At 41.6% G+C, this 21668-nt stretch overlaps 1 long non-coding RNA gene across 2 annotated transcripts in view; it reads left to right on the top strand.

Annotated features, from left to right (window-relative positions):
* The window catches only part of LOC306801321, a 132599-nt gene that overhangs the window by 93386 nt on the left and 17545 nt on the right, over positions 1-21668 (top strand). For both annotated transcript variants that reach the window (XR_013774053.1, XR_013774054.1), the window contains exon 2: positions 19379-19497. This is a non-coding gene — a long non-coding RNA (uncharacterized lncRNA). The remainder of the gene's footprint in view (positions 1-19378; positions 19498-21668) is intronic.

Here is a 21668-nt window from a genome sequence, read left to right as displayed (position 1 = left end):
GTGTGTTTGCAGCTCTGGAGATGTAGTTTGAAACCTTGAAATACTTTTTTAGATGTACCTATTTTAAACCTGAAGGAAGAACAGCTTCCATTTAAATGCAATATCCCACGGTTTCTCAGGGCCTCCCACACCACTGTAGCAAGCCACAAGCTTGCCCCAGGCTGTAAAACCATTGAGAATAATTAAATACTTACAGTGCTGGACTCCAGCTCACTCCTGAGAGCAGCAAGACACTTTACAGCCCACGTGTATTCCTGTGGAAAATAGCCTGTGGCTGCAGAGAACCTGCTGGCAGGAGGCTCCCCCAAATGCTAATTAACCACAGGGTCACAGGACATGCTGAGCAGGAAGGGACCCACCAGCATCACCAGTGTTGTGAGGAACACTGGCTTGGAACCCCAGCTTGGGAGATGTGCTGAGCACAGCAACATCAGGTGAAATGCCAGAAATCAGGTGCAAGGTATCAGGTGCTCCTTGGGGCCGTTTGCTTTTTGGCTCAAGGACCTGCTGCAGAAGGGTAGCCACAGTGCTGCTGTGGAGCAGCAGGACAGGTGCCTAAAGGAGTGGAAGAAATGATGGAGCAGTGCTGTGGTTTGAAAGACAGGTGTCTGCTAAGAAAGGCTCCTGCCTTTTCTTGAAATGGACAATGTAAACCCCCTCCCTCCAAATTATTATAATTTGATAAATAAGGGGCTCTCAGGCAAAGATATGGGAATAGGAATAACAATTAATTACTAAGAAAATTAAAATAGAAATACAGTATTGAAAAAACCCCCACAAAAACAACCAACAAACAAACCCAAAACACTGACAGAGTCAGAATCCAACCTGACACCCTGTCAGTCAGTCAGTTTGTTGGCAGCAGTCCCATTCAATGGTGGCTGCATCCTCCTACAGTGGCAGATGTGGTTCAGCTGGAGCAGTGCTCCTGTAGAAGGTGCAGTTTCCTCTGAAGGTCCAGTGATGAAGGGCCTGGTTTTCCTCTGGAATCCAGTAGAAAAGGCTGCTCTGGTGTTCCAAATCTCAGATTTTTACCCAGGTTGGAAAAGCTTGGCTCCTCCCTCTGGCTGGAGCATCTCCCAGTGGAATTATGTAATTTTATCAGTCATGCAGTGGGACTCAATGGGCCATTAACAGGAGATATCTCTGGAGGGAGGATGGGTTAAGGAAAACAAGGAGGTCACTGCCCCACCTGGTTTCAACAGATGGTGATAGAATACACACTTTTGGTCACCAAAACAAGCAGCAGAAGGGATGGATCCCTGTCCACTCCTCGTGTTCCTGTGTGATGCTCCTGTCCCTGGTGCAAAACCTGTGGTGAAACTGTGCCCCTGCAGAGAAAGGTGTTCCCAGAACTCCCCTCTGAAGCAGATAGAAAAATTTTGGGCAAAGATGTGTGTCCAGCACTTCTTAGAAACACTGCCATAATTTTCCCTTATCATATGTTGGGTGTTTCCAAGTTTTTGATGGTGATCTCTGCTCCCAGAAGTATGATTCCAGGAAATGAAAGTAGATGGAAGTTTGAGGGCTGTGATAGAACTGTTGCTGCTTCCAGCACATGAATTCAAGATCTTATCATGGAGCATTAAAACATGTCATCTTTGCAGTGTTTGTTGTTCATAGGAAAAGGATAAAAAGAAAGAAGGTCCTAAATAAAGCACAAAAACGAGATAAGCTTTCTCTTCCCAAAAATATTCCAGTCCATATTACTTGTTTTACACCAGTCAGGTACTGATGGTAAACTAATCTGTCTGCTCCATAGCAAAATTGTGGTACAAAAAAATCCAGATCTGCAGAGGATAAATACCAGCCCTAAAAAGAAGGCTTAAAATAGATTGAGTTTTAGCTAGCAAAATTTAGAAACCTTTTTTGGAAAGGCTTAGGTAGTTTTCAGCTCAGTACTGTCGGAGCACATCTGCTTACTCAGAATTGAGATGTAAATAGAGAGACAAAAACATTTCTTTGTAGTTTGAGGAAAGGAAAGAGATGCTTTGGAGCCTGCAGTGCCTCGCACATCATGAGCATATTTTTATATAACAGATTGTGGGGGTGATGTAAAATAAAACGGATATAAAATAAAGATTTGGGTCTGGTTTGGATCTTCAGCAACTGCACTCTGACTGTATCTGCCAGGTATTCTCTCTCATCTTCCAACAATATCTCCTGAGATATGTTTCCCACTGCCAGAATTTTATTTTTTTAAGTTCTGTGAAGGTGATGGCCTGACTTCCTGAGACCATCGCTATCCAACTTTATTGCAGAAGTCCATGGACAGCAGCAACTCTCCCAGTTCTATTAGAGGTCCAATCTAATTTTACTTGTTTTATGTGTGTTCCATGTTGATGGAGGGGTAGCAGCATATTTCATTATTCTGCAAAGAACATTCATGAAAAGATTTCTGAGTCTGACTGCATTCATCTCCATTCTGCTCTGACTGTATTTGACATCCAGCTTCCAGCTTGGGGGTAAAAACCAGAAGGATGTAGTGGTTCAGACTGAAAAGAGATTCTTACCTGATCCTTGCCTAGGAATGGAAACTGAAACTAAAATTCTGAGCTGTCTTGAAGACTAGTATTTGTCTGTGTGTGCTTATGTATTTTGCAACTTTAAACACACAGAGCAGGAAAAACATTTATTATTATGTTATATGGGTAGGTGGCATTCTTGTTTTCATGGCAAGCTAAATTTTTGTCAGATCATGTACATTCAACAATGGGCTGCATTTGGGTTCCTTTGTTTGGGTTGTGAGAAGGATGCTCTGCAGGCTTGTTTTGTACTATCAATTGATTGAAATTAATAAGTAGGAGCAGCACAGCTAAGCCATTTCCCACTGCTTGGGGGTTTTTGCATCCCTTTTCTGAGGTGTGTACAAAGTTCAGAGATGCTGAGCTGCTCTGAGAAGATCTCTTTTTGAAGTGGCTGCTCAGATTTTAGGACTGGAAGAAGAGCCTGCTTTCTAAGTGTGGATTTGAGCCCTGTGACTTTCCCTGATCTGCCATAATCATGGGCTGAATTTTAGGCTTTTCACATTCTCCATGCTAGGCTCTGGTTCTCACACCAAGTGCTCAGAACCTTGCTTATAAAAGGGCAAAATTTTACACTGGTAACAAACCCAGCATCATGCATATCTGTCTCAGCTGGAATTTCCAACTCTTAGATCATAATTTGAACTCCCCTGGAAAATCTGTTTCACTTAAAAACAATTATGATGGTGTACTATTAAATTACATGTATTATCAAGTAAATGGCAGGAGCTGAAAGCAGAGTTTATGATCTTGGCAGTGCAGTGCTGAAAAAGTAGAATATTCAGCAGCAGAACAGCACCCACAAAGGTCTGATCTGCTCTTTGTGCCTGGTAAAATTGCTGGGTAAGAGGCTCTTCAGGAAAACTTTTGGTTTCTGGAAAGCCTAAGGCAGACAGTGAAAACTGTGTGGCTCAGCACTGAAATACTTTTGTGGACTCCCAGATGTAGTCCTTAACTTGCCAGTCCAAATCTCCAAGTGTATCACTGGTACATTATTCTTAAAGTTAAAAAATAATGCTCATGTTTTAGTAGGGTGGAATCTTAAACTAAACTTAAAAGCAAGAAACGGCCTCTGGAAAGTATTCAAAGACCTTTTAAATTATCCTTAGAAATAAAATGAGGTATTAAAAGTGAGTGTGTGCTAAAACCCAACGACACCAAGAATCCTGGGAGCCAGCAAAAAGCCTCCTTTTATTGTTCTGCTTTGAGGCATATCTGTGTTTCCTACACATTATCCTGCCCCAGGCAGGGCTGAACATTTCATGTAAGATGATGACTCTGGAAAAAACACACTGCAATTTCAGGATAATTCCTGATGAGAATTTATGGCTACATGAGCATATTTTAAGTAAACCAACCAGTTTTCCAAGCCACAAAGAGCTGCAATGCTCTGTATTACTGCAAGGACCACTTAGTGCAAATGCTGCTTTGCTCCAGCTCAATGAATAGGACCTCTGTTATTCAAAGTTAATAGGCAGGCTGGAGAAACCATGAGAGAGGAACCAACTTTCTTGTTTTGCTGGTTTTGCAGGTTTTTTTTGCTGGTTTGGAAGTTTTGTGCTGCCACCTAATAACTTTCTGTTGCTGTCACTTGGATCCTGGAGCAGGTCCTTTCCTTCCCCTCCTCTCTCTGAACAAGAGGGGGATTATAGTCCTCGGTCAGAGTGCCCTAGCAGTTCAGGGCACCTTATTGCAGTGAAAAAAAAACCACATTTGGAGTTATTATTTCATATAATAATGCTTTTCAGTGGAGGGGAGTTTAGGGGGATGGCTGTAGCTGCAATCCCAGTGGAGGTGAGCAAATGGAAAAACTGAGGGGCAGCAAAAGAGGAATTTCTAACCCCTGGGGAAAAGGGATGATGACACACACCCTGATGTTGCTCCTTTACACTTTTGTGTTTCTATTGCAGACCAAGGCTTTACTTAGCAAAGGTGTTTTTCAGGCAAAATTAATATTGTTATTCAGCCATTTACAGGTGCTTATAACTTTGGCCTGGGGGTGAAGAATCAGATTGTTTCCTCAGAAGGTGACAAAAAAATCTGGCTGAGATCACACACCAAAATGAGATTCTGAATGGGAAGTCATAAGGAATGGTAGCCTGGTGTGGAAATTCTGTATATTCCTTTACAAGACCTACTTAAGGCTAACATGTTGGGGGGCAGGGGCATAATTTGGTCACTAACTCATGGATATAATGTGAGTTTTTTTGTGTTTTTGCACTAAGCACATATTCCATGGCTGCTGAGACTACAACAGCAGTTGTTTCAGTGGTGCAACTTGTCCCCATCTAGCCCATGCTGCACAATGCTCATTTTCTGAACTGTGTTAATTCCTTCAGTTCCTCTGGACAGATTCTGTTCTTATTCAGTTTTTTGGGTATGTCTTTTTCCATATCAGAAGTTTCCTGTGTGGATTTAAAGCGAACATCCACTTGATGCAGTGGTCAGAGAGATGTGATTGAAACATCCCTGTAGAGCTCTGTGAAGTGTCAAAGGGTGATGTCTGATTTCCATGGGCTCTGCTTGCTCAAAGCCTTCCTTTTGTCTCCTGACAGAGCTGTATTCTGATTTCAGAATGTCAATTATCCATACCTCCTATTTCCCCTGCTCCCTATGTGTCAGCCCACCTAGAAGCTTTCTATTAATTTATCAAATTGTCACTGGGCTCACTTTGTTGCACTGCAGCCATTAGCCTGTCCATTTGCTTAATTGGTCCATTTCCCATTTATTATTCAGTCCCTGAATCACCATTTGAATAATTTGTAGCTAACTATTAATTGAACACCATTTCTAACATGATTACATTGTCTACATTCTCATTTTTGCATGATCACTAAGAGAAAGAGGTTTTTATTATGATGCATATGAGAGTCTCTGGTTAATTGGTGGTTGGAAAATGGGAAGAAAGTGATGGCTCTGTCCAGTAATTACAGAATCAAAAAGTCCATGATTGTTTAAATGGCTGGGCATGAGATTCAGGTTGCTGCTTCTGTTTCTGTAACTGCAGCAGGTGGAGCTTTAGCCAGACCCCTTTGCACCAGTACAGGGTGCAGCAGGCTCTGGAATCCGTGGGGAAATTGTGGGAACTCATTGTCATGCAAACAGCTTTTATCCCTTTTATCCCGGGCTCTTTGTGAGGCTGTTGGTCAGGCAGCAGTGTGCAAGTGTCAAGGTTTTGGGCAGGATGGCATTACCTTCTTGCTGGCATCCCAGTCGTTTCTCCTGGCTCATTTTGGGCATGGTGATTGCAACATCCAGTGCAAGAACAAGGCACAATTAAGGGGAACAACTTATTCTTGCTGTTCATTGTTAACCAATATCCTTCCTGTGTTAGGGTGGGGTTCCTGAACCTTCCTGGCTGTTCTGTGCCAACCCAACAGCTCCAGGTTTTTACATTGGCTGCCATTGCCACAGCCTGTGATTTAGGGGGGAGGAAATCACAGAATCATAAAATGGTTTGGGTTGGAAGAGACCTTAAAGATCATCTCATTCCTTCCATGGGTAAGGACACCTTCCACTATCCCAGGTTGCTCAGAGCTCCCTCCAGTCTTGCCTTGGGCAACCTCTGCCAGGGCCCCCAGCACAACTTTTTCCTAATATCTGATCCAAATCTACTCTTCTTCAGTTTGCAGCCATTCTCCCAGTCCTGTGCTAAAAGTGTTAATAATGGAAGAGGGAAAATAGGATGAACTTTGTGGGAGAAATTTTAAGCCACAGAGAGCTCTGGGGCTGCACAGTGACACAGAGAGTCTCCTGTAGGTTTGCTCAGCAACATCTGAGATTTGTCTGAGCTCATTTTTGCAAGCGCAGAGCTTGCACTCTGAGCATTGGTACAAATATTAACCCTGACTTTGAGTCCTGGCTTCCTTCCTAGCTGGGCCTGGGAACATCTGGGCTGTTGATTCAGATAGAATTTTGGGTTTGCAGTCACAGAAACCAGATTTTGGAGGAGCATTTTAGTTCTCAGTCATGGTGTGATTCCCAGAAATTATTGCACTTGTGTTAGGTAAGCTCAGAGTTTGGGCTCTGGGTATAAAGGATGCTGGGCTCCCCCTCAGTCTGGAGGGATCTTCTGGAGAACATTTTCTTTGAAGACAATAGAAACAGGTCTCTGAAATAAGAGAGGCATGGAGATGCCTCAGTGCTAACATCAGGCAGGGTGAGATCTGTGTTCACCTTGGTGTTTTTGTGTTCCCAGCTTGGTTCTGGTTACTGTAAATATCTACAAAAAGACTCATCTGTCCTGTGGTGCTGACACAATAGGCAGCATCCAGCCTTAGTTGTTCTTGACCAAATTATTCAGAAAGAAAGCTTACAGGTTTAGCCAAATGCTGTTTTGGAAGGCAATAAAAGCATGGGGCTGCAAATCATAAAATAATCCCCCAGATGGCCAAGGAAAGAGCACAACCACAAGCAAAAGCCGCTCTCAACTTGGAGTAACCTCCAAACTCACTGCCATTCCAGAGGAGTTGCTAATCACAGATGTGTGCTGGTCTTTGAAAAATACATCAGGAAGTGATGGATTTCTAAGTTGCAGCAGTGTGGAGATAATTTTATTTACACTTTCTCTGCATCGGGTGCAGAGGGGCTCATTTTCCACTCTTAAATTTAAACAGGATGATATTGCACCTCCCAGGCAAAAAGAGAATGGAGCCAGTTAAACACTGACTGGAGAACATGCACATCCCTGCTGAGCTGAGCACCACCCAGACTGAATTTTGGGAGGTTCCTTAACCTTTGCTCCCGAGGTTGTTGTGCTGACAGTGCTGAAACCCATTTCCCTGAACAACGTGGGTAGGTTTGGAGCATTCCCTTATCTTTGGCTACCTCCAGCTCTGTGAGGGCCCCCAGCCCCAAGTGCTTCCCCTGCCACCAGAGAGAGAGCCAGTCCAGAATGCAAACAGTGATGTCACCATTGTAAAAGAAATGAAAAGCTCTGTGGGAATCCAGGAGATGAACCCCAAATTAAAGATCTTTTGGCTAAACATGAGCACTAAGGAAAGCCTGGAAAGATCAGGACAGTGTTGCATGCCAATGTACCATTTGATGTCCAAGATAAAAGGGGGGCTTGTTTCAGGAGTGAGACTGTTTTAGCAAGAGAAAAGAAAAAGAAATCTTGGTGTCTCTGTTGGAATGCACAAAAACACATGTTTCCGATGTGGTTTTCTCATATGCTAAATGAACAGGACATCTGGTTGTGTTTTTAAAAATTAAATTGACTGACACTAAATCAGTGCTTTACAAAAGGTAGTAAACCAAGAACATCTAATAAGGTAACAATGAAATATTTGGCAGGACTTCAGAGTATTGGAAACTCACACAACCAAAAGGAGGTGAAATATTGTGATATATATGAGGCCTTAACTTCTCATTTATCTGTGCTATTTCTTACTGTACTTCACAGTAATATGTTGCATTCCCACTGGTATAGATTTCTATATGTTAGTGCCAAAACTCCAGATGTTTTCTAGGTAAATCTCTGGAGACTATTTTATTGTGTTTCATTTCTTCTTATTTACAATGCACTTGTATTGAACTCCAGCCATTGGTAATAAAAATTCATAGAGCCTGTAGCTGAGCCAAGTGGACACCATTGTCCTGCAGTTTCAAGTTGGGATGTGTTGATCCAAGCCTTGAACAGAATCCAAACCACTGGAGTTTTCCAAAAGTTCATCTCTCTTCTCTTTATTTTTTAACCCTACATTCACCAGGGAATCAAGAGACACTGCTTTGTCTTTTCTTTTTCCCATCCACTCTGTCCTGAAAGCTGCTGTCCTTTAGCCCTTCTGCTGTCCTGTCCACCAGAGCCCTGACCAGTGCTCCAGGGTTCTGTATCCCTCCTCCAGGCATCCTTCACCCCTAATCTTCCATCTTCCTCTGTGTTCCTCTGGAGTTAAAGGAACAGCAATGTGGAGACATGGTCTTACCTCATCCTTGTGCTTCTTAACCTCTCCCCTTTCTGCCTTGCAGGCACAGCACAGAGCTCTGGCTGGGAACTTCCAAAACCAAGCTCCCCTTTTCCTTCCAGGGTTTGGTTTTCTTGAAGCTTTTATTAATGAATTAAGATACCATGAAGCCTGCTGTCCCCTGCCCTTCTCAGTTTGCTGTCTGTTTAGGCTGCAAATACCTTCAGTTTCTCTGGTGCATCAGAGGGATTGTGCTGCACATCTTGCACAGAAATCAGTCTGTGGTTACTGAGGAACTCAGGTCTTTGCATGCTGACAAAACCCCTGCTTAATGACATGGAAATAATTAGGCACTTTGCTGCAGTGGGACTCCAGTTAATTTTAAAGAGCTGAGAAGTTTGGGTTCAGAGTTGCTGCAATCAGCGGCTGCGTTTTATAACCCATCACAGGCACGTTTGATCAACCACACGGGTTTTTATGTGAACATACCCACCCACCAGATGTGTATAAACATAAATCATTCCCCAGCATAACCTGGTCATGTTTTCTTAGTGGTTCTAGGTTTGTCTGATCCTCCAGGAGCAAGCAGTGCTGCTCAGATAATCCAGCTGTGAGTGAGACCTGCTGGGATCTCACAAGCGCTGCTCTGCTGCCTTTCCTGCAGGGGAGGAGGATCAATGAAAGGGCTTGTTGCAGCTCTGAAAAGGGTTTTTCTCTCTCCCCACGTGCCCAGGTAGATGTGGCTGTCTCTGAGAGCAGCTTCTTGCCTGGCCTGAGTTTGCTGTGCAGTGCTCAGGACTAGAGCTGCAATGCAGTAACTGGTGACTCCCGCTCCCTGCAAAGCTGGGGGAATTCTCTTGGAGTGGTGAGTGCCAGCCTCACAGGTTTTTGAACAATTCCTGTTTTTCTGTGCTTTCTTGTACCTGAAATACACTTAGGCAAGGCAGGTGATAGCCTTCATGCTATGTGTTATTGCTTGTGAATGATATATTTATTTTTAAAATAGTACAAGTTGTCTGTATGCTGTGAAGTTTATAATTATTGTACCAGCAGGTATGACTGTGTTGGTCAGCATCCTAATTACCTGAAGAGCTGAGTATTTGCTGTTAATCAGTAAATATTTCAAAATGAAACAATAATAAATGGGTCAAACCCAAAATGCCAGACAGGAGTACTCTCACAGTGGATCCAGGAATGGCACTGAACAATTTCCAGGTTCCAAACTCAAGTTACCAAACTGCATCACAAAGAAAGGTACTACTGTCATTAGTTTTAATTTCACATGTTGAAACACAGTTTCTGAAAGACAAAATAATTTCCTTTACTGTTCCACTATACTGCTACCAGTTGATCTTCAATCCTGTATCCCAGGTAGTGTCATAAAAACCTTGGATGCATTTTGTCCTGAACTTCAGAGAAAACTACCTTCAAATTCCATGCCTCAAGCTTATCTCTAGAAATATTTAATGAGCAAAGTGTAAATTCAAATTTCATGAAAATAATTAACAGAGACAGCATCAAAGCACAGAATCCTCCCAAGTTAGTGGTATTATACAAAAATTAAAGCTCTTGAAAAGCAGAGATCATTATGCTTTTTTGAAGGTGATTTTCAATCATCTTCACTGGGTAAAAATGAATACAAGGCAAGCACTAGGAACCAGGAATGATGGCTGCTATTTTCTTTTCATTTGGAAGCAAGTTCTGTGTTTGTATCTCCCAGTTTTATTTGTGATCAGTGAGGCTTCAGCCTGGATTGAAGCCACAGGGGTCACAAATTGCTCATCTGTGGATCTTGTCATGGTGTCCTTTGGGTACATTACATAAAGGTCACTGTTTCTGTAACTTCCCCCACTCCTTCTCCATTTTTTAAACTTGTTTTCTCTCTACTGATGCTCTACTGTGGACCAGCTAAAGAAACAAAAACATTTTTAAATCTTCAAAGTGAAGCTGGGTACACACAGAGTACTCAACATTTATATAGTGTCTGTCCTTAAAGTGTCAATGTTTGCCAAGCAATTCTATTTATTGGCATCTCAGCCCTCTGAATTCAACTGAAAGGACTCAGAGGTTTTCAGTGATTTCAGTGTATTTTTGATTGTGCCATTATTCCCCTGCAGTGAGAAGAGAAAAAACAAATCACTGTGTTATCTAAAATGCTGTGTGCATCTTTTTGCAAATGCAGTAATCTGACAGGCTCCTGTTTTTCCCAATGTGATGCTGCCTCAGTCAATTCTTTGTGCCAGAGAGGGAAAGCTGTGATAGGCTCCCAAATTCCAATAGTCAGTATCATAACCTGTTCCCTCTGCCCTCTCTGTCCCTGAAAAATGCAGAGTTTGAGAGGGTTTTTTAAACATTCCTTAGAATGAAAAGAATGGCTCTCAATTCTCGTGAAAAAACACATCTATTTCTCTCATCATAATTCTCAGCAGTACTTGAATTTTAGTATGAAATAGTTGCAATAAATTGTATAAGATCAATCTTGTGAAGTAATAACATTTCAGGAGAGGGAAAGATTTTAATTTGAAGTGACAGACTTGAAGATCCTTGCCTTGACACAGAGAGAGGATAACTCCTGAGAAGTCAGTCCAGAAAAAAAAATATAAATAAAGCAGAGGGACTGAATTAATTGAATAAGTTATGAGTGTTAAAATATTAATTCAGATCTGAGTCAGCTTTGAACTACTTATTAGTAATTAATTGATACAGATATTTTATAAAATGTACAAGTCACTTTAATAAATCCTTCTGAGCTTTTTTTTTTTTTTTTTTGGATGCTAAATGATGGGCATGTGAAAATGTATGCTCAGTCTTGATCTGCATCCCTATAATGTATGGGATAATCAGATTAACAGAACTCCTGGGAAAAGGGAGACTCAGTGGGAAAAGGACAGAGCTGGAGAGACGTTTCCTGTGCTGGTTTCTGGAGAGGACCAACAGCCACCTCTTTGAGCACACAAGGATTTGGGTTTTCTGGTGTATTTTTGGTTGTGACCATCCAGCAAAGCAGGGCTCTGGCTGTTCAACCATCTGGGGTCCATGCTGTGAATTAAGCAGGAGGAGATTGCTATAAATATTAAACACAAAGAGGCTGCTGTAACAGGAGGAGAAACTTTGCATGTGCAGTGCAGGGAAAACCAGCAGAGGAGGACACTGAGCCTCCACAGCAAAACTGTCCCATCCTTTCTGGCTTCAAAAAGCCACAGCCATGGAGGAAAAGAGTTGAAGAACAGCAAATTTTTACAGCCTCATCCTTTGCACTGACTGTCAGGGTCCTTTCAGATCTCATTTTTACAGGATAGTGTAATCTGTGATTTAAACTTTATTTGATGAGCTCATTATTGAATGACAAACAACAAACAAGGGCCCCATCACCTTTTGGCCACTTGCCTGTCACATCAATTCCCTCAGCCACTATTCAAGTTGTATGATTTCCTAACTTATAACCCTTGATTCTTAACATCATCACCTATGAACAACAACAACAAAAAAATTATTTCCCTATTAAGTGGTGGGAGTGCTCATCCCTCCTGCTCCATCAGGGTGTGAGCATCCCCTGCATCCCACCAGAAACAAAAGCATCAGCAGTCCAGCTGCTCTTGGATCTCTTTCAAGAACTTTTGGGTTAAGCTGAAGTTTTATACCTTCCTGCTTGGAAGTTTGGACTTTGCCATTTCCAGAAGTTAGTGAATTCTGAGGGAAATGCCAGACAAAAGGTAACAGCTGCAATTTTCAGGTGATGGTGGAGAGTGGCTCTTCCTGGCCACCTGTCCTTGTGGAAATCCCATTCTTTTCTGCAATATGCTTTTGAGCTTGTTCTCAGTCCAGGAGAGCAGCAACCTCACTTATGCTCTTGGATAACAAAGAATGTACTTATTCTGATCTTCTCCACATGCTCCCTTTATTTTCATCACCAAATTTAAAGTCTGGTACATTCTTTGAGGAAAATGTTTTCCTGTTCTGTCAAGTTTTCTCCCTAACCTATCTTTCTATTCTGAGCAGTTTTCACAGGGTTAGTAATAATACTTGCACACCAAGTGATGAGTATGTCTTTAAGCCACACAAAACTGTCCCATAAATTATTTTTTTTAATGATGAGTAAGAATCCAGTTAAAATTGTACTTTGCCATCCATAAAAATATACCAAGGAGGTTGTTAAAACACTCACACCCTTGTGCACATGCACTCTCTGCAGATAGATGCATCTCTCTGAAAACTGCTTCTGATTTTCTGGGTCAGGCTTGCACTTAGATAATATTGTTGTGCACTGTTCCTTGCTCTACAGCAAAGTGCAAAGGTATTGCTGTCTATTTAGAGCTGGGGATTTTTGGACACAGGGAAATGAGAATTCCTCAGGAACTGATGTTCTTCTGAGTAGTGAACCCATATCCCACTGACCTCCAGCAAAGTTTACTGAATTCCAAAAGTGGATTCTTGCTGAGGTGAATATCACTTTGTCAATATTGCCAAAACAGCTTAATTCAAATCATCACCAAGCCTGTTGGTGGGCAGGGGAGGAATAAAGTTTGCCCCCAGCATTTTGGGTTATGCTAATAACTTGATTTGGACCAGAAAAAGGAATGAATCAGCCAGCCCTGAAACACAGATTTGCTGTGACACATGACTTCTCCTCATGCAGGTTTATTTCATGCCTGCTTTTTCTCTTCATCCCTCCTCCAGTGACTGTACTGGAGCATCTCTGAAAATCTTTACACCCTTTGATGGCCAAATAAGCCTGATGGTACAGATCAGTGGTACAGGTCTATCTGCTATTTGATGTAACCTGAAAGGCCCAATACATGGAGAAGTTACTAGAAATAATACAATATACAATGCAGGAACAGAAATTATGCACAATTTAGTGGATGAAGACTTCAAGTGAGCCAAGAGATGTGATTTTTTTCCCTACAGAAATCATTCCTTGGGGAAGCTACCTTAGTTTCTGTGTCTAAGTTGCCCATCTGCCTTTGCTTCATGTGCTAGGAAAAATATCTGTTACAAATCTCATATTGTGGATTTCAAAATTGCCTAGTACAGTCTTGGTGGGGCTTCTAGGGATAAATGTAACAGAAATCATAACAGCAATGGATATTTTCAGAGCAATAATGCACTGAAAGACTCTTATCTTTTAAAATCCTGTGTGCTGTGGTGTAACCAGGATAACACAAACACTAACAGCTTTCTGCAATGAAATGAAATTTTGTAATGAGTATTTTTATTCCACCAGAGAAATAACTAATAAAATATAAGCAGTATATAATACCAGATGGAATAATATGTTTTAGGAGAGAGCAGTTCAATGAACTCATGATATATCTCAGGAAATCAGGTAGGGATGTACTTGGATAATGTCAGGTATCTCATTCTGTTGTGAAAAGTTTGATTCTTGTCATGTGTTTGTATCTCCAGGAGACCAGAGAAGTTCGCACTCCTCTCAGGAGAAATGAGAACTTGTCTTTGTGAACATTTGTTTGTGAGTGGTAGTTTGGAACTTCCAGTCAGAAGTTTGGGTCAGGACAATAACTTCTTCACTTACTGGTGCTCACAGAAATAGCAGCAGCAATGACAATGTTTTCTCAACACCTTGGTAATTTCTTGGCTGGCTTGAGTAAAGACAAAGCAGAGTCATGGCACAATCTATAGCTTTCCCATTTTATTTACTTGTATATATTTCAGTAACTACTTTATTGAGTGGCTTTATCTGCATTTCAACATTTAGCAAGAGCTATTGATTTTTAAATCATTTTTATAATTTGAAACTTCCAAGGCCAGGCTGGATGGGGCTCTGAGCAACCTGGGATAGTGGAAGGTGTCCCTGCCCATGGCAGAGGATGGAATGAGATGATCTCTAAGGTCCCTTCCAATCCATTTATTATTCAATTCATTTATTATTCTATGAATGTTTGTGCACACATCCTGCCAATCTGATAACTGGAAATGTAATCTTCACATCCTGGAAATAGTGTTTTCAGTCTGAATTCTGGCATTACAGGTTTCAGATCCATAACTGTTGCTTTCATTCTTGAATGCCTGTGGGCAGCTGAAAACAAAACAGATCAGGCAGTGTGTGGTGAAAAGCACAGGAGTTAAAAAAAGAGGGTGTGTAGTAGAAAATGCTCATGCAAGGAGCTGTGCAGTGCTGTTAATGATCCTCCTGCCCATGGTTGTTGTCTCCCCCAGCCTGGCATGCTGCATTCACCCTGGAGCTGGTCCTTGTAACTGCCTGAAACTGGAATAAAAGGGAATCAGATCTTGCAGCTTTTTTTTTCCTCCCAAGGGGTGCTCCTAGGAGTGCAAATCCCAAACCAACACCTGCCCAAAGTGTGTTTGCTGTGGATGGTGGCTCAGAGCAGCTCTGCCCTGCATTAATGGTGCTGACTGCTGTTCTCACAGACTCCTCCTGGGCTGATTTTGGCACACAGAGGGCTCAGGTAGTGCTCCAGGAGTAGCCATAGCAACGTGGTGCTCGACAGCACCTGCACATCCCCCTGGAGAGATGGATAAATACAGAGACTGCATCATGTTAAATGTGCTGCTGCTGCTTCCACAAGTGCACTTGTCCACTCCAGCACTTACCCAATGGAAGTGTCATAGGAACTAGGGAAAAAAATTAATTAGAAAGAAAAAAAAAAAAAAGAATTAGTGTGTTCTATTATTTCTAAATACTTTCCCCCACTCAGCCCTGCCAGGACCCTCTCCTTTGTATGAAGCTCTCAGCTTAGCAAAGCACCTGTGCTGGAAGAATTTCACAGGTCTAAATGATGGCATCTGGAAATGGGGCAAAACATGGGGATGCCTCAGCCTCTCTCTGGACATCCCAGAAACAGTGGAAAGCTTTAAAATTCCTGTTTCTTGGCCAAAATTCTGCAGCAGGAGCCTTGAACAGGGTTGATCTCCAGGGGCTCTCATCCATCTCCATCAACTGGGAGCTCAAGGTTTGCCTGAGCATGGGCATGTGTTAGCTCATGCTGGATATTGCTGGGAACCAGGGAAAAAGCAGCCTTAAAGCCTTGGGTTTGTCAGGCTGCTCAAGGACAAAAAATTATAACAATAATTAAACACTCTTTGGAGATGTGATGTTTTGCAGAAAGCATGTTTTCAAAGAAGTGTTGCCTTCTTGGACCAATGAGCCTTTTCTATTCTGTGTGGCATGAACTACTCTATATAAGTGTAGTGTTTCTTTAAATAAATTGTACTATGAAAAAAACCAAAAAACTATTATCCTTTATGCCACTCCTATAGCCAAAATGCAACAAGCTAAAATGAGGTGCCCCTAAATTATCTCAGAATGACAAGAATTCCAATTAATATATTGCTTTTGACCTCCTGTTGGATTCAAGGAGCTGGTTGGGCTGTGCAGTTTCTAACATCACTACAGCCAGCCCTACCATTGTTACAAATTATAATTAAGCAGGCAAGAACAGATCTTTTCTTCCAATTTGTTATCACAGAAGATGCTAAAGTTCCTACTTCTCAAATAGCTCTTTCTTGGTAGTAAGACCACATATGCCCTCTGCTGTCCCTTCAAATTGTGTGAAGACCTATTAGCAGAACATTCTTGGTTTTGTTACTGATATTAATTTAATCACTCTGTGAGCACTAAGAAATATTCTGAGTATTTTAGGGAGGGGTTCAGGGAGTTGCATCTCTCAGTGTGCAGGTAGAATTTCTGTTCTTGCACCAGGTGCAGGATAGCACAGGGCAATCTCTTGGGAAAGCCCCACAGAAATTCTGCTTTTCACATTTTGAGTTTTTCTGCTTTCTAAGCATGTAGCATGTGCCTCCTAGTTCTCCAGAGTCATCTTGAATAAGATCAGATCTGTGAAATTCTATGCCTTTAAAAGTAGATCTGGAATAAAACTGTAGGTGAATCTCTAAATATAGAGGATGGTACATTTTTTTTTTTTAGCAAGCAAATTGCTTGCTGTTTTTACATGCTGGATTTCCTTGATATGTCAGAAATGGTTAGTGTTAAGAAACTAATTTCTTGGCAGCAAACAAACTTTTAACAACCTTGGGTAAGCTTTATATGGCGCTTAATTTGCACTAGCAGCACATAATGCAAACAAAGTGGTGACTAGAATGCACTTTCCCAAATTAATTTCCATCTTCTGACAACAGATACTTTTCTTGACAAAGATAAGTTTCCCAGCACTATTCAGCTTGCTCCCTGCTGTTTGTGCAAATTGTACACACTGTATTATTTTAATGTTTAATGGAAGCAGAGTCATTCCTTGATACCCTGCTTTTAAATTTATGTATTAAATCTCCTTGCTCCTAATAACTCTCATTTTGGACAGCACGGGGTACGTGGTGGGGTTCTAACAAAATCTTATTTTGCCAAGTAGGAGAGGCCAACAGTTTTCCATGGATGGATGCTAATTTGGCACAGAACCGAGTTGGTAAATTTTGTTTAAAACACTGTGATTTCTCATCCAGAGCCAGCTGTGCTCTCTGCCTAAGCTCTTGGACAGACCTTAAGTTAATTACTGTCTCCCAGGTTTTGTAGGATCATAGGACCACGCGTGGTTCCTTCATACAGATTATTTCCACTAATCCTCTAATTCAAATACCTCCTAAAATACTGTGCCTATTCTGGAAATGCACACTGAATGCTCAGCTAAAATTGTACATTAGGGTGCAATTAGCTGTGAGCAGAGCATGGAAATCTGGAATGTTTTTGACTGAGGGGTCAATTAGTATGATTGGGAGGCAGAGGATGCAGCCAGCCATAGTGTGGTCAGATGCAGCAATCAAGTGAATTGAGCAGTCAGCTGATTAGGAAACAACTAGTGAGAGCAAGATGAATTTTCACCCTGGAAGAGATGAATGTAGATCTGTCTGGAGCATTCAGACAAACTGAACACTCAATCAGCATTTGATTAACCTGAGCTGCCCCCCATGTACATAGGATTTAAATATATGTGTATATATATATATATATATATATGTATATGTGACAGACTCATCATGTGTGATGCTCCCAAGAGCTGTTCTATGTGTGTTTAAGCATCAGCAAAATTAGCAAATAATAACTCAAATCTGCTGAGTAATAGAGATATAACTGTGTATTCAAGCAAAATATTTTAGTGGCAAACTGATGGTTCCTTTATCTCACAACTCATCTGTCCTTAGATTACATTTGTGTTTCAAATCCAAATATCATAAATTTTTTATTGTCTAGCAATAAGTCTTAAAAGTAGAGTAAGGCAAGATTTGAGGTTAATTAAAGTTCACTGGAAATGCACTTTTATTATCAGACCTATGCCTCTGTAATTAACATTTGAAACGCAGGGTTAATTATTATTGTCCCCTTTGTTAGTTTGCAATGTAGAACGAAGACATCAAAAGATTCAGGTCTGATTTTGAGGGCAGCTTTTAACAGCAGGAAAACTTCCCTGACCCCTGAATACCTCTGGAGTTCCCAGTGTGGGTCTGGAGGAGGAAGGAGAAGAATTTGGCACGGTGGCAGCACCACTCACCTGTGCTAGTTTTGGCTGGCAGAAGAAGCATCAGGGAAACCTCTGGGGAAGGAAAAACCATTCTCAGGCTGACTCTTCTAAAGGCTGCTCCAGTTAGCTTCATTTGGTTTATCTCCATGGCTCAGAAAAATGCACAAACGGTATGTTTGATTTTTTTGTTTGTTTAAATGAGGTCATAAATGGCATCATGCCAATCAGAGCAAAGGCAGTAGTTTCTTTGCATTAGCCAGCTCATCTTTCCTCAAAGTGGAACTCATGACTGCCCAAATTTAATTTTTTGTCCCTGTTTATATATGAGGTAACCTTTGTTTGGTGTTTGGGATGTGTCTTTTAACCCAGACCATTTGTAAGTGTATCATGGCACTGTCGGGTTTCACATCACAAAATTTCCTCTCTTAGCTCCTCAACCCAGACTGAAGTTATATTATTTCAGCATTGAGATAGTTGTTCTTTTCTCAAAATATTTACATTTGAAAACCCATGCTCCCAAATTCAGTGCAGTGTAGGAGCCACGAGTTCACTTCTCACACGCACTGATTTGGCAGCAGGCAAACCACAGAGCTGTCTTTGGCCCTACTCATTTATTCTGGGGAAGGATGACATCTCCAGGGGCTGTACAAACAACTCTGATTTAAGATTTGTTTTCTAGAAATGTTTCAGCTGCCGTGTACATAATTTATAGGGCATCTCTTAATCTTTGAGACCGTAGCTTATGGTTACTGATTGCACAAATCATCCGGGACGCGGCTCTAATCAAATTCTGGACATTTTTGTCATGGTGAAAGAAAAATGATGGCACTGCAAGTGTGATGCTCAGCAGTGGGGCTCTGACCTGCTGTACTCCAGCTACGAAGTAGCTCAATTTGCTTGCAGATGACAAAGTATTGCCTCCTGCACCCGGGCTGATGAAGATCAAAACATTCAGTGAGTAAGTTGCTCCCACATGTCAAACAATACTTGGGGCTAATGGTTGTTGTGGCTTCCAGTGTTCTTTCCATGGCAAGGCTGGACAATTTTTGGACTGGCACCCATTGCCCACTGTCCCACTCCTTTTTTTGTGTGTATGTACATCAGATAGAAATTCCAACCTGGTATAATCAAGTTACATTCAAAATTTTAGTACCATTTCTCTTCTTTGCACTCTTTAACTATTGCCACTATTGATTATAAATTATTTTTTCATTACTTAAATGGCAAATACAGACACACACTTATTTGAGAAACTAATGGCAAATGGCTAAGTTTTAAAATTTAGTGGATATTGGATCACTTTTGTCCCTACTTTTTCCCCCCTACAAGGACACCATCCTGTTTGGCTCAAAAAATCAGGATTATAGGTAGCGAAATTTATAAAACATTTGAAGCTCCTTTAGCTCAATGAATGAAAATTTTGTTTTTTGTATACAAAGTCCATGTTATGTTGGATGATGTGATCACGCCTTTAAAACCCTTTTCTCTGTGATTTCAGATTATTCTATGGTTGAGAGGTGCAAGATCTCCTTGCCGAGAAAGAAGCACTGAGCAAAGTTCAGGAGGATTGCTTCTTCCTGGAAAGTGCAGTCAGAGATGTGCCTGGAGGAGGAACAGGTGGGAGAGTTAAGGGAATAAATCAATCTCTGTTTAACTTATTTCCTGTTTTGTTGTACATCACTTTAAAAATTGTATATATTTAAGTGGTCATAGTTCAGATTTTTTGAGTTTGAGAGCAAAGAAGGGCCTGTGCCACCAGCCCTCATGACTAGCCTGTTGCCCAAGGAAAAATATCAGGCAGTCACTGGAGCCCTGAACCCATGGAAAAATGTCAGGCAGTCCCTCTAAGAGTATGACAGAGCTGTTTTTATGTTGTCATGTGGTGCTAGACACAATTTTGCCTCCTGAGTTCCTGCCAGCTGTTCCTTTCTGAGCTGCTCCCTTCTCACTCCATCCATCCTCCCCAGAGCAGAGCTCAGTGCTCACATGCTCTCCATGTTTATTTTGGAAGTATCCCTGAGCCTATGTGCATAATATCCCCAGTTTTCTCAGATTTCCCAAGGCTAGTAAGTTTAATTCCTATACTTTGTGTGCTCTTACTCTTTGCTGCTCTCTGTTGTCTTTCCCTTGGTGAACCTGTTTTAATATCTGTTCCCTTTAGGGGAATAAGATTGGCAAATCCCAGAAAGGTCCCAATCAGCTGCCTCAGCTTCTTTCTTGTGCTCTTCCAAGCCAACTTGCAGTGCCCTGCATGCTGAATTTCCATAAATCCTTTGTTTTGGAGGCACAGAGACTCACCCAAGGCAAAGCAGCCTATCCAGACTTACTAACCCAACCTCATCCCATGTGCCTCTGAGCTGCTCCTCACTGAACTTGAGGAGCCCTTTGCTCCTCCAAGTAGACCCTGAGAATGGGAGCCACCACCTGGAACTCCTGAAATATCACCTTAATTTGTTTCCTGTACACACAACATTAAAGACAACTGCTTCCTTCTCTTTGAGCAAAGCAAGAAGCCACAAGCACCTGCTGAAATGACCTTGCTTGCTTTCATTCTTCTTTCTCTACGCACTTAGCAAGAAGTGCTCAGGTTCCACTGGGCACTCAGCACCTGAACTGTGCTGCAGGTTCCAGAGCATCCATGAATTTCAGTGGAACAGTTCTCCTCTTGCTGCTCCCTGCAGTTCAAACCTGCCCGTGCCAGAGATCTGCAAAATAAACTGAGAGGAAGGAAAACACAAGGGTTGCACATCCATCAGTAAACACAGGCACTTCTGATCTCTTTTGATTAGAAGGTCTGGAGGAGCAAAGAGCAGATTTTCAAATGCAACACCTGCTTCAGTGATCTGATCTCCCTGTGACACAGAGTGTGCTTTGCACTGACAAACCTTGTTGGTTTATTACTGGTCATTCATTTGTTCACAGAATATATCTATCTGTATATGTGCATGTATATAATCATAAAATAGATAATATCTGAGGTGATGTAGCATTTCACAATAACATAAATATAATTTAGGTATTGCATAAAGCAAGCCATATACCTTCTGCTTTTCCCCCTACTGAAGCCATTTGCTGTTTGACAAACTAAGGAGCTCTCCAGTCATTTTCATTAACACAGGCTGATCTTTTCCCTTTCTCATTGGGAACAGCAGAGACTTGTGGAAAACAAATCTGCATGGTTTTTGGTTGTGATGTGTCATTCCCACTTCTATCCTTACCTGTCTCCTCTAATGCAGTGAGGCTGTGGTTCACTGCTCTGTTTTATTCCAGTATGTAGTGCAGGCACTGAGCTTTTAACTCCAAAAGGTGGCAGGGTGGGGTGGACATTTAAACATCCTCTTTTTCTCTTCAGTGTGATGCTTGCAAGGAATGTCTCTGTGTTTAAGATTTTTGTAATGTATTTTAATGCCCAGGGACATCCATTCACAAGGAGGGTTTTTTTAGAATGAGATTGCCACTCTGTGAATATTTTCTGTGTGACTATTTTCTCTGTGCTCTCACTAACACCTGGATAAACCCACCAGTCATTTCAGTAAGTTACTGAAATCTCTCTGCACTTGTAGCACTGTAAGTGGAAACAGGAGCTAATTAAGTTAATTTTTTAATTTTTTAACATACAGCAGACACTCAGCACTGCCTACCCACACAGGAAGGGAAGCACAGGCACAGAGGTGCAGGTGGGGTTATAAAATAAACAGCCTGGCTGAATGTGTCTGCCCAGATGAAAGCCAGATGTTTGGGAAGGAAACTCCTATCCTGCCAAGGCTGTGTATGGTCAGCCTCAAACC

The sequence above is a fragment of the Erithacus rubecula genome (assembly GCF_903797595.1).
Source record: "Erithacus rubecula genome assembly, chromosome: 4".
Classification (NCBI taxonomy): Eukaryota; Metazoa; Chordata; class Aves; order Passeriformes; family Muscicapidae; genus Erithacus; species Erithacus rubecula.
This window is presented reverse-complemented; position numbering and strand designations above follow the sequence as displayed.